We start from the raw sequence: 16,380 nt of genomic DNA, 5'->3' as shown, positions 1-16,380 counted from the left end.
TCTAATCTTCAAACAAGCTTTGTAATAACAATTGATTAGTTCTGCCAATTCCTTTACAAATTTGGTTATCTACAGTTTATTTTTGTGTGGTGTAAGTAAATATAATGACAGACATACTTTCCAGCTGTGATGCAGTTGTTTGAGCTGGGTTATAGATGGAGAATTTAACCTGTAGTGTTCACTAGGGAAGTGACTCCTATATGAGGTTTTGAAGCTGCTAAATTATCTAAAGCAGAAGCAAAGCCCGAACTGGACAGAAAAATGTTTCTTGCAATGTTTGCTTGTACAAACTTGCTTCTGCTTCTGAAAATCTGGATTCAGAATGGTAAAGAGAGAGGTACCTGAACTGTGAAACCTCTGCTGCATCTATACAGTGAAGCCTTCTTAAGGGTTTGGGAGGTTTGATTATTATCTCCGAGTTTTTTGTTTTATTTCCTACTGAATTGCGCCTTGTGTGTGGCCATTTGCGTCCATGCTGAGTGAGTGTCAAAGTCTGTCATTCTGATATGATAGTGTGTTACACTTGCTTGTTAGAAGTGACTCCAGAAGGTATAAGAATCAAGCCTCAGGTGCTAAAAGTTGGGAAAGATGGTCTACTGTCACTCTTGGATCAAATTGGAATTGATTTTTTTAAGACCAAAATTTAAGGTGAGCTCTGTTCTTGGGGTTGTTTTTTTTTTGTAAACATGTAAGTCTTAGCTAACAAGACATTACAAGGTCTTCTGATATGCTTCCTCCACCTCCTGCATCTGCAACATTTTGCCACTCTGTTTCCCCCACTTGGGGGTTACACATGCCAAACAGATCCAGCTGAGAGGTTTGCTATCCAACTAGCTGTGTGGGATTCCAAAACTGGAGAGAGAAGCAGCCTTCAGGGTGAGAGCTGTGGTGACTAGCCTTGCACCGCAGACCGCTTCCCACCACAGTATTTGCCACACTTAGGCAGCAGAGCAGATATGTGATTTCATGTCTCTCACGTGGCCCACTGTTTGGCACAGAGCTCCATCCCCTCGTCTGTCTCACGATCTGGTGTCATACCCGTTGCGATTCTAGGAACTTGCAAAGTTTGTTTCTGGTAGAGTGGTTTGGGTTTGTCTCCTATTTGTATGAATTGTTTATACATTTGTTAATTTTATTGCTGATAGAATGCAACCATACCACAAGGTGTGATCCAGCTCCAACATGAATCACATGTGTGATTGGATTAGAGCTGTACCAGGCCCAGTGTGAACCATTACAGCTTCATCAGCTAATAAAGAGAGAGCTTGACCGCTAAGCAGTGAATAGGTGTTATGTCTGTTAGCTGGCCATACATTGTATATTGTGGCTAAGATGCTTCGTGTAGCAGACGATCATTTGCATACTCAAAAATGATTCCTTTTAGTTGTCTGCCGCAGTGCCTTCATTCCACCCTTAGGGAAGAAATTTCTCACACCTGTATCTCCACTCTGCACCAGCAACACCTTAGAAATGAGAAGAGTTTCTTCATTGAGCAGTGCTTGCTCTAAAGAAATACCTTGTATTGACATCCAGAGATCTTGCACTTCACTAGTCTCTGATTTCTTGTAACGTAACTCGGGGTGCTCGAGAAGTATTGCTAAGCATAAGAAAAAGTAGCTGGAAAAGTTAGCTATGCCAACTTCCCATTAGAGACTGAGGTTTCCTGTAATATGTACAATTTAAACCTGTTACACTCATTTCTGCAGGAGAACAACTGCTGAAGGGCCAGAAATCAGTCACTAGTGCTGCCCAGCCTAGCAGGCTAAAACATCACTAGTATGCTCCCTTTTGTGCTCTGTTGGACCTTTTAAAGGAAAGCAGTCGTCCAGTGGCAAATCAGCATTCCACTCAGCTGCTGGCAGCTGAAAGATGTATGATACTACAGCAGCGGCAAAATTCCCATTGGAGACAGCTTTGGATTGCTCTCCCCCCTCAGCCTTGGGAAAGATTAAAGAGAGGGAGGCCTGTATTGAGTTTTCCTTGTTTCCTTGAGGGGGAGCAGGATTTACTTCATAACTTGTGAACTGGCAGCAAGTCAGTCCCAGGCAATATCAAGAAAGGTGGATGCCCTCTTGAGCTATTCTGGTGTGGTTACTTTTTGGGGTTAACTTGGTTTCCCAAGTTAAGGTTTCATTCAAGACCTTCCACAAGTGCAGCTTCCCATATTCCACTTGCCCCAAAGGATTTCTTGGGAATGGGAGCTCCTTAGAGAATCTTGAGTTACATTAGCAACTTACGGTCTCCTTCACTGATGCCTGGTGGCAGCAGAGATTGATTCAAGCTACAGTCAGTCTCTTCTGGCTCTTGAGAACACTCTTTCCAGGAGTCTTTGCTTTCCTTAAGTCTATGATGTATGGCTTGTGATTTTATTTTTTTTGGGGGGGGGAGGTGTGGTGGTAGAAAGCAGTAGGGTGAGTGATGACATAATTTTTGTGGGCTTTCTCTGTGTGAGGTCTGTCTATTTATTACACAGGAGTACCCATCCATAATTCTTAAAGGTATAGGCATTTTGTCTGTTTATGGAGGACAGTTTCTCCACAACAGTGAGTGAATGCCCTTTGGCATCAAAAGGGTTAATCTAGTTGGTGTCTGATATTATTAGAAACATGCTGGCATATAAAGAGTTAAGAAAGGAGCCTTCAGGCAGTAAATGTTGAAAGATTATCCTAATTTTATTAGTGGTGAGTGTCTATGTTGTTCTTAACATGTCACCTCACTTGTTCAACAGAGAACTAAGCTATACAACTTATTGATCATCTAGCGAACCAAAGTACTAGAGACCTGTAATCTACCAGGCATTTATTGACTTTATTACAGTTTAGCTCCACAAATGCAGATCAACGCTGTGTAATACCATTTTAAAGATTAGCAATTGTGTAGTGGGCCTGATCAACTTTCCCCCTGCCATGGAAAGAGTTGAATATATCCAATAATAAAAATAAAACACTCTAAACATCTTACAAAGGAGAAAAAGAAGAAGCTGATTTAATGGTCTAATGAGGCCATCTTCCAGAGACTTGTTTTGTGTAGGGCTTGCTTTGACCTTTCGCTTTGCTCAGGAGCCCAACGCTTCATTTTTCACATTCTTGCAATTACGTTAACGCTTCAAGCATTTCTGACTCCAAGTCAGCTAGCAACACCAGGCATAACTCAACACTGTGAGTTTTTCTCCTCTCTGTAGATTCATTAACAGGTCACCGGGGTCCCAACTGAAATTTAAAACTGACTGGTTCTGTTGGGTTAGCTGAGTTATAGCAAGGGAGATGGCAGGAAAGGGGCTAAGAGAAGGGGAGGGGAGAGAGATGACCCTGGGGTTTTTGCTAGGGAATACATGTGTAAAAACCCTAAGTGGAAGATTAAAAGGTGTGTGTAGCTTTATCATCCACCCTTTTCTTTGGAGCAGGGAAAAACACATCTGAAAGTCTTCTGGGGTATTGTGTTTACCTTATTCTTTGTGAAACAAAGTGAAAACAGCCACTGCCTTTACGTTCAAGGCTAAATGACATCTAGAATTCTTTATCAGTTTGTATCCCAGTGATGGATATGATGCTTCCAGACTTTAATTCCTATTTAATCTCTTTATGAGATATTTCAAATAATGAATATGTCAGATTATGCATGAAAAGTGAGAAATAAATCTTTTTAAGGTTTAAAAACATGTGGTCTACAGGAAAGCACTAGGGAATAGTTTCATATTTTATGATACTGGGATTGTATACCTGATTTGTCATATTCTTAGTTCAGTCACTCAAAGGGCCTGATTCAGCCAAGACAGACGAAAGCTATGTTCCTTCAGGACCTTTCAGGAAGTTCAGCATCTTTTTAGGATCAGACCTGGGGTGATAAACTTGACCATAAGTGAGAAGCCAGAAACAAGAAACTTCTTCTAAGTTATGCAGCAGTAAAAATACAAATGGGCATCACATCCACTTTGCTTTACCCATGCGAGTAGTTCATTGTTGTATGTTTTTTTTTGATTTGGTGTGGGGTTTTTTTTTGGCTTTTTTGTTGTTGTTGTTTTTTTTAATGGAACTACTTGTGCTGAATGAAGATCTGCCCCTTTATATATAATGTAGTCTACTCTCTAGAAGAATATGTTAAAGTAGTTTTGAAACACTTTTCTGACAGCTTGATGTCTGTCCCACAGGTTTAACCACAATAGTTTTCTGTGGCAAAGACTTATCATCTGGTCTGGGGCAAAGTCCACTAAGATATTAGCTGCAATTATGTGTTCATCCCAGGTTAGCTCTCTGGATTGGTGCATGTTGGAAAAATTAGGTACTATACTTCTCCATTATATACCATCTTGTAATAATTATATTATACAAATCAAATCTGTTTACAAAACTAGCTGATAATGCCCAAAGGCCTGTCCTAGTATAGAAACTCTACAGAAACTCTGTAAAGCTTTGAACCAAACTCCAATAGGGAGGAAAAGGAGAAGGATAAGTTGTTGTTAACGAAATAACACACTCATGCAAAGTCTCCGAAAGCTTAATATCCAAAAGCTAATGCTACAACTTCTTTTTCCTAGTTCTGTATGTATAGGTAAGCCTGCTGAAGCTAGTACACATATTTATCATAAGGATTCAGAATATATTTTTGTTCCTTTGTATTTTTACCTCAAAGCTATAGGGCACGGTTTTATTGGAAAAGAGCCACTTTTTGTAAGAAAGGAAATTCCTAATAGAAGTGCTCAAATATCCAGACTGCAAAAAATCAAACTTGCTAATAAATAATGCTTCAGTGGAGGGGCATTATTACAGAAGGCACAGCTCTCATAAAGGTGAACTGTATAAAGTATGAAAAACTCTTAAAGAACAATGACTTTTTTCAGCTGAGGAAGATGCAGGAAGAGAGTAGCCCTTATTAATTCATCTTTTCCTTTCAAGTTTGAGGGGCCCGTCCTTGTGTTGATATGTATGAGTAATTCCCATTAATGGTGATGGGAGTTATGCATGTGCACTGACAGAAGAATAGACCCCTTAGTGTTCAAAGCACATGAAATTTACATTTTTTCCATTGCTGTAATTGAGATGTTGACAAATTGGAGAATATTGATTAGCCTTTGTTTTAAGTATTTCTTGCCAAGTTTGCTTTATTTTTTCATGGTTTGAACAATGGTGTGGGTTCAGCAGCAATGAATAATAAGGGTAGAGTAAAGATAACTTTGTATTTCAATATTTTGATGTGCCAATATGAAATAAATTCTTAGGCAAATGGAATATGTTGTTTTAATCATTAGCTATGCATGAAAGAAAAATTGATGTTGACATCTTAGCTGTAAAATCGTTGTAATGGGGCCTTCCTTACAATTCATTTTTGTAAAATTCATTTTGTACATTTTGCAGCAATTGAACAATCCCTGCACTGTGAATAGGCAGAATTCCCAGAAATACTGAGACAGTTGGCCCAGTAACTGCTGAGCTCACACTGCACACCACATGCACATTAACCATAATGATGCCAGAACCAGCTTAGCTAAATATAGTCACATTTTAATATCCTCACATCCTGTCTTTTCTTCCTATTACATGAACAAATACATCTTTTTGCAGTTTTTATTTGACTGTTGGGGTCGCTGAACATTTATGTCCCTATTCTCTATTCCATAAATAGTATTGAAATTTCATAGTGAATCTTTGCTTCACTGTACAGTTTTGCTAATAATCTGGCTGGTGGGAACTGCAGATTCCTCACATTTTGTTGAACTAAAGCTTAGAATGGAGAAGGTGGTGGTTTAACATATTATACTTGTATTTAAGATTCTTACCTCACTCTTAGCTTTTAATCCATTTGGGGTTTTTATATTTAGGTATAAATAAAAATTTATATATGCATTAGAAATCATTTAGTTCCATATTTGTGATATGTTGTGCTGGGGTTTCAAATTCAGCACAGGAAAACTCTGTCAGTGGAATGTTTTCATAGTGGCAGTAATCTCTTTAAAATAACCCTAAATACAATATGACAGATGCCATCTGGAATAATCTTTTGCTAGTTGCTTTCAACTTTTATTTTTTCCTACAGCTAAGTTCATCCACAACTGGTCACTTACTGTTATGGTAGACATAGCCAACTCTCCTCCTTTTGGCAGGTGAATGTTCAGAGAAAATAACTAAACAATTTTACTGAAGAGATAGTTGCGGTTGAGAGGTTTGCTTCTGACTTCATGTTTCTGGGTGGTTTTAGATATATGTATGTGTATACACGTGTGTGCATACACATATATTTATGTACTTGCATTTCAAAATGAAAAAAGTAGAATTGCCCCTTAGGCTGTTCTTCCCATCTCGGATCCTATTCAGTCTAACCCAGTTTGCCTCCAAACGTCAGATAACATTCCATTTGCTAAATTATAATTCTATGTTTGCTACAATACTAAAGGTTTCATAACACAACACATTCAAACATACAGTAGCTAGTGCTTAAATGTCTTCCTGTGTTGTTACAGACTGAGTAATTTCTTCCTATATATGCCAAGTTATTTGAAAGATCTAGTGTTGGAATCTCTGGATTTATTTTATTATTTTTTTTTTTTCAACTTAGTCATGTAAAGAGATGTCTCCTGATGCCTGTTAGAATTTAATTTAGAGTAGTAATTAAACTTGAATACTGCCTCATAAACAAAAGATAAACAATAAACCAGCCACATTCCCTGCTGTTTCATAGCTTTCTTTCCCAGATGTTTTAGCCTGATAATTTTTACATAGTGAACTACCTAGCATGGAGTGCTATGGACAGAGGTCAAAGCCTGGTTCTTTATAGTGGGTTTTAAAAACTTTTGGTTAATGGAATACTACAGAATTTTCCTTTGTGTAGCTGATAAAATTGTCAGATACTGAAGGACACACATTAATTGACTTTTTAATTCTCTCCCTCTTGTATATAAAGATGGCACTAATTTAAAAAAAGCCACAAGCTTTATTTTAACTGTTGACGACCAAGAAATGTTGTTATTCCTTAATATTAGGGTGCCCGGACAGTGCATTAGAATCCTCTGTGCCATCTTTAAAAAATAGAAATGCCCTTGAAGGAGCTGCTCTCTCCATGCTCATCCTAAGCAACTACGGAAATGTTCACAGTGGAAGGCCTTTAATTTTTCAAACTGCTCCTCAGGCTGCCGGAGCTTGTGTGTCCATCTCTGGACCGCTTCTCTGTCAGCCATGATCTTTCTAATTGCCAGGTACTAGTAGGCCATTCAGCTGCAGAAGCCATGTTATTTTCACTGGGTGGGGTAATTACTGAAAGCTGAGAATAGCTGCACTAAAGACACAGGGATACTTTCATGATCCCATTAGCATAAGAGAGGGTAAATTATTCATGCCAAGTGAGGATTCTATGGGGAAAAGTATAGTTAATGCACATAGTTTTTAAATGTATCCCTTTCTGCTCCGAGACTAAATTCTGGTTGGATTCAGTTCTCAGACATTTACGGGAAAGCTCTAGTGGCATGTTAGACGCAGTTCATCTCTCTCTGTTTGCAGCGCTCTCAATAGAGACCATCTGGCAAAGATCCAAAAGGTGATTAAACAAAATGATCAGCTCTTGTTGCTGTGTTACATGTCCAATACTCTGGATTAAAAAACATGACCCACAACATTCAGCTAACATCCTTTTTTTTTTCTTCCTCTTTCCCCTTCCCCTGTAAGAATTCAGATGGTCCACAAATGTCTATGCCATCTTTGTGTCCTTATGGCCCATAATCATGAACAGGTTGTGCAAATGGCTCTTTCTGTAACACGGTCTGTTCCAGCAGCATAGAAACATTTCATATTAATTGGGTCAGTCTAATGTTCATAATGACATGGGGAAAAATTACCCAAATGTGTTCTTATAGTAAACACTTCAAATGTGCCTTTCTTCTATTAGAAAGTGAAATTTGACATCAGGCTCATGTGGCTGATTTATTTTTTAAGATGGAAGAAAATCAAAGCTTGACACTTAATCTGCTGAAAATAGTTTAAAGCCCCTTCTAACCAAACAAAAATAAAAGGGGGGGGGGGGGGCAGGCAGATATGAGCTGTGGTTTAACACCACAACCAGGGATGAATTTACAGTGCTTTTCAGAAGAGTACTCCCTTATCATAAACAAGCTGATAATCACACTGAATCTAACTCCCAATTAGCTCTTTCTTTGCTCACAGAGATCAGTGTACATGTCCTCCTTAAGCCGTGATATGTTGCTGTTGGGTCAGACAGAACATTTGTACACCTTATGTCATATTCGGAATTTAAGGATTAACACTATATGCTTACCAGAAAACCCAGCTAATCGGCAAGGTAATTTTTCAAACCAATCACTTCAGTGCCTGAGTTAAGGTAAAAATGCCAAGACTGTGAATAGGGGACATATGTATCTTATCTTTTTGGGGTTGCACCAAATGCCAAATACTAGTGTAAATTCAACAGAAACCAGATATTGTTGGAAAGTAATTAAAGAAATATTGAGATTAAAGCTACCATATGAATGAAATATTTGTAGGCCCACTTTGTTGCATGCAAACAATTCGTATGGAATTGAACAGTGTTTCTTTCTCTTTTACTTCTTGAGTTGTACTTTGTTAAACATGACAGAGGAAACACCTCTGTGTATTCAGCCATAGTGTTGGACGGATCTTCAAGCTGAGGATGTTTGCAGTCCAAAATCAGTAGGTTTACTTAAAGGAGAAATTTATTAATTTAAAAAGAATTAAAAAAAAAAAAAAAGAGAAAAGAAAATATAAAGCCTCCAAGCCTGTGCCAAGAAAAATAAAACTCCATTTTTGAAAGCTTAAAAGATCCAGTGATGCTGTCAGCTGTCTTTACTGTGCAAGGTTGTTGTGGTTTAACCCCAGCCAGCAACTAAGCCCCACACAGCCGCTTGCTTACTCCCCCCTGGCAGGATGGGAGAGAGAATCAGAAGGGTAAAAGTAAGAAAACTCATTGGTTGAGATAAAGACAGTTTAATGGATAAAGCGAAAGCTGTGCATGCAAGCAAAACAAGGAATTAATTCACCACTTTCTATCAGCAGGTAGGTGTTCAACCATCTCCAGGAAATGAGGGCTCCCTCGCATGTCACAGTTACTTTGGAAGACAAGCACTGTAACTCTGAATGTCCCACTTCTGACTTCTTCCCCCAGATTTATAAACTGACCATAGTGCCATATAGTACGGAATTCCCCTTGGGTCAGTTGGGGTCAGCTGTCCCAGCTGTGTCTCCTCCAACCTCTTGTGCACCCCCAGCCTACTCGCTGGTGGGGTAGAGTGAGGAGCAGAAAAGGCCTTGACCTTGTGTAAGCACTGCTCAGCAGTAATGAAAACATCCCTGTACTATCAACACTGTTTTCAGAAAAAATCCTGAACATAGCCCCATGCTAGCTACCAGAAAGAAAATTAACTCTATCCTAGCCAAAGGCAGCACAAAGGTGAACGCAGTAGGTAAAAGGCGGGGAGAACACTTCCAGAATGCTCAGGGAGAGGAGGCCAGGCCAGGCTCCCCTAGCATCAGGGCAGCCTGGCAGATGAAAGGGTCCCACATAGCCTTGGGGCTAAAGGCTATTACAGGGCAACTGATGCTCTGTTATCATGCTGATTTTCAATTGATTTTTGCCAGTACAGTACTTGTTGAAGGCCCTCTAGAGCATCAAACACTGCGTTATGGCACTACACAGTGTAACATGTGGGCCTTTTGTCTCTCTGTCTTGTCTTTGCCTAGGAGTACTAACCACTCCATTATTACTCCAGCTTCTGAGCAGTTTTTATATCTGGTGAAATAGGTGAAGGAAATTTGACTGCTATCTTTAATTGTCTCTTAATGTGATTTGACACATTTGTTTGTAGTTCTAATTTGTCAAACAAGTCTGGTTTTGAATTAGTGTAAAACTTTGCTTTCAATTTGTAAAACTACTTCTCATTTACATAACTGAGCACAGGGTACTAACAAACCCAGCTGTGATGTCTAGATATACTTTTGTCTTTCTCAAACTTGTATGGTTCTTTTAATTAACTGGTACTAGAGATTGTTAAAGTTAGATCTGCGAGTGCAGGAAGATTTCTATAGGTTGAAGTGAATAATTTCTCCTATTTTCTAACTTCTTTCTTCACTTAAACTATTGTAGATTTTTTATTCACAAAAAATTAAGCCATGTACACATAAGTCTTGATAAACCGAGGATTTTTAAAATCAGATTAACATCTATATATTTAGGATATCACCTTCAAATAAATGCTTACCATTTTAACCAGAGGTTTCCACTGGCTTGTGCAAATTGTCATGCATGCAGTAGACGTAAATGGGTACTTTAAAATGTCTGCAAGAATAAAAGCGTACATGTGAAAACTAGAAACTTAGACTTGCAGCTTTCTGACGTTATGGGAACTATAATAAAGCAGTATAGTCATACGGAGAGGATGATAACAAGAAACAGTGATGGCCATCCTAACTATCCTGCTAGCTGTAGGCATGATCCAAATAACAAGTATGACCAATGGGAACACATCTGTTAATTTGGTGGCCTGCCTGTATCTCCTCAGTTTGTTGGCATGAAGTAAGGATATAGCTGTCTACCCAGGAGCTACTAAATGCAGAACCAAATCTGATAGGACTTCATGTAAGTAACATGCCCTCTCTGATGTAGAATTCTTCCCACCTATAATCTGTACAAGGGGCACAAGGGTACTTAGATATTTTGTGAATGGTTTGAAGTGATCATCTGTTGTCGGACTGCTCTGATACTCCAGGAACGCAAGGTTATGTAGAAAATTCAAGTGCTTTCTTCTATTGGCCTCCCTGAATTTCACAAAAGCAGTGCTGGATATGCTGCATTTGTAAATTGAGTTGCTTATTTTAACGCTTCCTCTTTTTTCAACAAAGGTGAAAATAAGTGAACAGAACTTTTTGCACAGAACTCTGTATTGTTTTCAATTAATAAGACTTATTAAGTGAAAAATGAAAGATGATAGGGTTCTTTAGTGATATCAGCAAAACGATGATAAGTCTAAAGTAAAGTTTCCAATGTTTAAAAAATTGTTGTATCAGTATATATATATGTATTCCTTGTTTACTAGGTTTTTGGTTGGTTGGATGGTTTGTTTTGTTTTACTCTCTCCCTGAACAAGCATAGTAACATAGACTAAGACTACTAACATAGATTAAGACAAGCATAGTAATATAGACTAATCACTATTAGTCTGTATTACATTGCGAACTCCAGATGTTCCAGTCACACTATCTATTGACTAAAATCACTAAATAGGATTCTGTGTTCATATTTAGGTCTTAGGCATCTATGGGTAATGTTGGATGTTGCAGAACAAGATTGTGCAATACACTGTCATTTTGTGGGGTTTTGATTTGGCTTTTTTTTTTTTTGTTTGTTTGTTTGTTTGTTTGTTTGATTTGGTTTTGGGTTTTTTTTGTTCTTTGTTTTTTTTTTTTTAATTATTATTTTTCTTCTTTAGGATTTTCTTAGTACTCTAGGGCTATAGAACAGGCTGTTTAGTGACCTTCACATCAGTAGTTCTGTCTTAAACATGGACATTGATTTTTCTCATCCTGGCATGAGAAGGTCTATCATACCCCTTGCACTGTTGCCTAAGAGTTTTCAGCATGTACACAGGCAGTGGTGGCTAAGAATGAAAGCTTAGGGCGTCTGAACTGGCAGCAGTTTTATGAATAGTCTGCTTCATATTTAGAAGGTTTTTCTTAACGATGAAATGCAGTATATCCATTCTGGGGGAGAGGGGAAAATTTATAACATTTTGTGTAACTGTTTTACTCTTAATACTGCTCTTACTCTTAAAAAGCATACCGATCTAGATTCAGTAATTTAAGTTTCTACAGAACTTAAAATAACATTTTCAAATGCACCAACTGGGTGTTTTGGTCACAGTTACAGCCCTTATGAAAGGTTTGTCTTTTGTTTATGAGTCAGTGATGGACTGTCCAGAGGTTTAAAGGAAGGGGGTGGAAATCAGTTAAAAGCAGTTCTTCCTTCTTGGAGGAAAGAAGAGGAAGACACTATTCACATAAGATCCTGATCCTTCTTGCAATAACAGGGGCACTGCTGCTTTCAGATATGCAAAGTTTGGGTCAAATGCATCCACATAAATGGAAATAAAGCATGATTCTCATATCTTAAAAAATAAACACACAGAAAAAAACTATTAATTTTTTGTCAATTCCCGTAGAAATTACTGCCATTAAGACTCATAGGATCTACGAAAAGACATCCATAAAGGTCTAATACTTCCTAATATTTCTGAACAAAATTTCATCATGCCTTACATTTTAGAGGGCACATAATAATAAACACTAGATTTTTTATTATTTATACAGGAAATTTTTGAATTACTTTTTTCCTTTGATGATTTTGAAATGTTAATGTGAACCTCAGAGAAAAATTAATTTGTGCTTTCAGTTTAATTAATTTCTTGAAATACTAACACTTATTCAAATCTGCTGGAGAGAATAGACTTATGCAGTAAACTCAAAATTAACTTTAAGGAATTTGGCTGCTGTTATTTGTACTAAATATAGAAATTCACCTCGTGTGCAGGTATGTGTGGAGCTGGAAGTAGAAAATTCTTCATTATCTACTGTTATATATGGATGGCTTATAAGTGACAGCCCCAGAGCTTGGCTGAGTTTGTATTGTTTGTGAAGCTATCTTTACCCCAGCATAAGGAGTGAACACAGGGAAATTGTCTGGTGGCAGAATTGGCATAATGGCTTGGTGACCCTATTCCTACCTACAGCCTGGGTAGGGAGCAAAGGAAAGAGAAAGACAAAGTGGTTTCCTGCTGCTCCACTGACTTCCCAGCTGCTCTGAGCCTGAAGTCCATTGTGAACTCCAGATGCTCAAACTTGCGCCAAGTACTGTCCTAAACTGCCAGCCGCATAACTTGTGGAAAGAGCTCAAATTATTTTATGGATGGTTACCTTTGTACACCCTTGGCACTAAACATTTCTCATGCACAGGCTAGGATTGGGGTCTTCTACTTTCTTATGTAAACAGAGCATTTGCTATAACTGACAAGGATTGCTGGAGCAGCCATGAAAGTGGGAGAAGGGAATTCAGAAAATTCCCTATTAAGATGTGATTTGTACCATGAAATTTTTTGACAACCCTGGCACTTAATTCTTAGATCAGTAAAGAGTGCTTTTTCCTTTATAATCTTGAGTTATGCCCACCAGCTTATTGTGGCTACACTTGTTTAAGCAATTACATTTGTTTAAACTTTCCTTGAGCCTTTCCACATGCAGCTGTAAGTTGGGCATACCTAGATTTAAGGCAGCCCCCATTTGCAGACAGTCCAGCAGAACTGAATATGATGAATACCTTTCCACATGCAGCTGTAAATTGGGCATACCTAGATTTAAGGCAGCCCCCATTTGCAGACAGTCCAGCAGAACTGAACATGATGAATACATGCATATAATTTTATTGCAGGACTTGGTGCTAAGGTTTTAAATAATTTACGAGCGTAAAATTCGGAAACTTGCATGAACTCCCTGTCTAATTTTACACTCCTGGTTAAAGAAGATGGAACATTGCTTAAATAGCACAAATCAGAATTTTTCAGCTTGGAGCTGCCTTCCTAATTCCTCCCACCTCAGATTTACCACTTACTGATGGTTCTCTATTTTGTGGGACTCCTGACCCCATACATCTGTTAAAGGGGATAGTTCAGGATGAACACAGCCTCCTACTCAGTAGGACCACAGTGTTCTCTCAGCTTCTACTAGATGCTTGAACAAGCAGAGGGCTTAAGTGAAATCCTTTAGCTGAGGCAAAATCTGTTCTTATTTAGGGACTAATCCAAAGCCTGTTAGATCAACAGAAAGACTTTGGTTGACTTCAGTGAGCTTTGGATCAGGCCCTCCCTTGCTAATACATCTGAAATCAATGGAGCTACATTGGGCTTCTGCCAGTAAAAAAAAGGGAGAGGGATTGTCCTTCTGCTTTATTTGTACAGTATCTAACACACTGAGGTCCTGGTGCTCACAACAGTGTTCCCAAGTGTTTCACTGAGACAACAACTTGGTGTACATGGGGTCCCATTCAGCTGGGTACCTAATTCAGTTGTTTAAAACAACCATGTATGCTGTGCATCCAGCTCATGCCCATGCATTATTTTGGTCTTCTAATGTTTTGTATCAAGAAATTTCTTGTGAAAAGTATAAAGGGAGGATGACAGTTTTTAAATCAGGAAAAAAAATATTTTTTATATATATCTGTACTATCAGATTGTAAAGAAAACCATTTTGAATGAAGAATATTCAGTCCATAGAACACTTAAACACAAGGAGTGTAACTTGCACAGTCATCTCACTGCCTTGAGAAAATTATTGAAGCCCCATGCCTTCTCTATAGTCAAAAAGCTGTTACCTTATTATTTCATTATTACCTTTTATTTTTATTTCTCAGTGTTAAACTGTAGTCCAAATTATAATTGCTACTTGTTAAAGATTTTAATGTAATAATTAGCTTTATAGCAATGGCAAATATTTTTAGAAAAGAAGTGGCAAAGGATTTAAAGATCCAACGTGTACATCAGCGTGGACCTTCTGTTTTCAGAAGTGCCTGTGACAGCCAGAGTAGGACCTCAGTCTGGCAAGGACTTAAATGTTGCTTAAGTCTGTATATTGCAAGTCATGTTATTGAAATAGAGGCCCACAGTAGGGTTAATATTGACCACCTCAGCCTCAGCCTTTGTAGGATTTGTTTTCAATTGACACTTTTGTTGTAGTCCTAAACTACAAATATTTTCATTAGAAAGAAAGCTGCTAAGTTTTGTTTGTTTTAACTTTGCACTTTTGATTAGATTTCATGTGCTTCTAAGCCCGTGCATTAAAGATTAATTTTGTGTATTCAGATACTTAATGTATTTTGTGCAAAAGATCTGTCACCATGTGCAATTGTATTTCAGTATGAAAAAATTCCCGTTTCAAAACTTTTTTGTGTAGTATATTTAGACATAACTTACTAGATGAGAAACAGTAGATTTAATGTTTTGTTTTAATAGTCTTATTTTTCTTCAGTAGTTTATTCATTTTGTGTAAAATGGTAGATTCTGTAAGTTTAAGGTATTATACAATTAAGTTTTGATTTAGGGGTTACCAAAATGCTTAATGCATATAAATGCGTTTCATTTTAGGGAAACAGGGATAGGCTGATCTGTCTAGCATCTCAGCTGGCTTGCAATTTGGAGTTTTCTGTGCTTTTCATGTGCAAGGATTTAAAAAGAGAAATTACTGCAGTACTCATTCTTCAGTCCAAGTAAGAAATAACAATGCAGTTTTACAGTTTAAAAAACCAACCCCCCCCCCCCCAAAAAAAAAAAAACCACCACAACATAATGAAGACAATCTTATTGGTGCTAAATGTTTCTAAATTTTAGTCACATACAGATTTTACTGTTTTCTTTCAGTTTCAAGAAACCATAGCTGGACTTCCCTGAAGTTCATAAACATACTTCAGTGACTTGAATTAGACATAGGTGATAGCTAACCACTGTGTATGTGCCCATTTTCTTCTGTTTTGCTTTTTTATTGTCTCAGAATAATGCTATTCATCCTACCTTATCCGTTTCCAGAAAATCTTATGTAGTTCATATCTGCAATGATAGATGAAACACTTTCATTTAGCTGTGAATTGATTATCCTAATTATTTCTCTGAGTTAGATCTTATTAACAGTTCATATTCCCAGCTTTGAGTATAGTTTGGCAAAAAGCTCTATGAGCAAGGTTTTAGGAAAGAAAGGCTTTATTGATTTTTATTTTTTTTTTAAGATCTTTCATTCATTCTATTAATTTATAACTCAGGCTCAGCTACAGATTTTCACCCTTTTTTGTTGTTGTTTTTTTTTTTCCTCTTCTGACTTTGGGCAGGAACATGTTTCATATAGTGAGGTCTTTCTAATCTGGTAATTCATCAGTGACATTCAGGATTTGGTTTCAAACCCCTCTCTGCTTTCTTGTAAACTAATCCTACAGTCCTAGGACCACCAAAGAGAATGTCATTTTTGCTAGAAGTCCACACTGTCAGAATTCAGATTTACTGTATGCCAATTAACCCTCCTTTAAGCTCTTCCAAATGGCTATCAGTTTTGTTTAAGAGAAATAGCTTTCCTTTTATTTTAGAAAGAGCAGAGACTTTTCCATCTTTCTAAAGCAATTTTCTGCATTCTTACCAACTTCATTGATGTGAATATAAAGTACACAATAGGTCAAATTCTGACTTCAGTGGGAGTTGATAGGAGCAGTCTGTATATTTGAAAGCAGAATCGATTCAGCCTTGGTGTGCTTGTGCAGCAAAAAAATCTTATCTTTCTATAATTTTCTTTCATATAGTCAAAGAATATAGATTTGAGATTTTCTTGTGTTATTTCTTAT

General features: G+C 37.7%; 1 protein-coding gene across 8 annotated transcripts in view; it reads left to right on the top strand.

Annotated features, from left to right (window-relative positions):
• The window catches only part of MEIS2 (Meis homeobox 2), a 174,255-nt gene that overhangs the window by 16,982 nt on the left and 140,893 nt on the right, over window positions 1–16,380 (top strand). The gene's annotated exons all lie outside the window — the stretch shown is intronic.

The sequence above is a fragment of the Lathamus discolor genome, chromosome 6 (assembly GCF_037157495.1).
Source record: "Lathamus discolor isolate bLatDis1 chromosome 6, bLatDis1.hap1, whole genome shotgun sequence".
Classification (NCBI taxonomy): Eukaryota; Metazoa; Chordata; class Aves; order Psittaciformes; family Psittacidae; genus Lathamus; species Lathamus discolor.
This window is presented reverse-complemented; position numbering and strand designations above follow the sequence as displayed.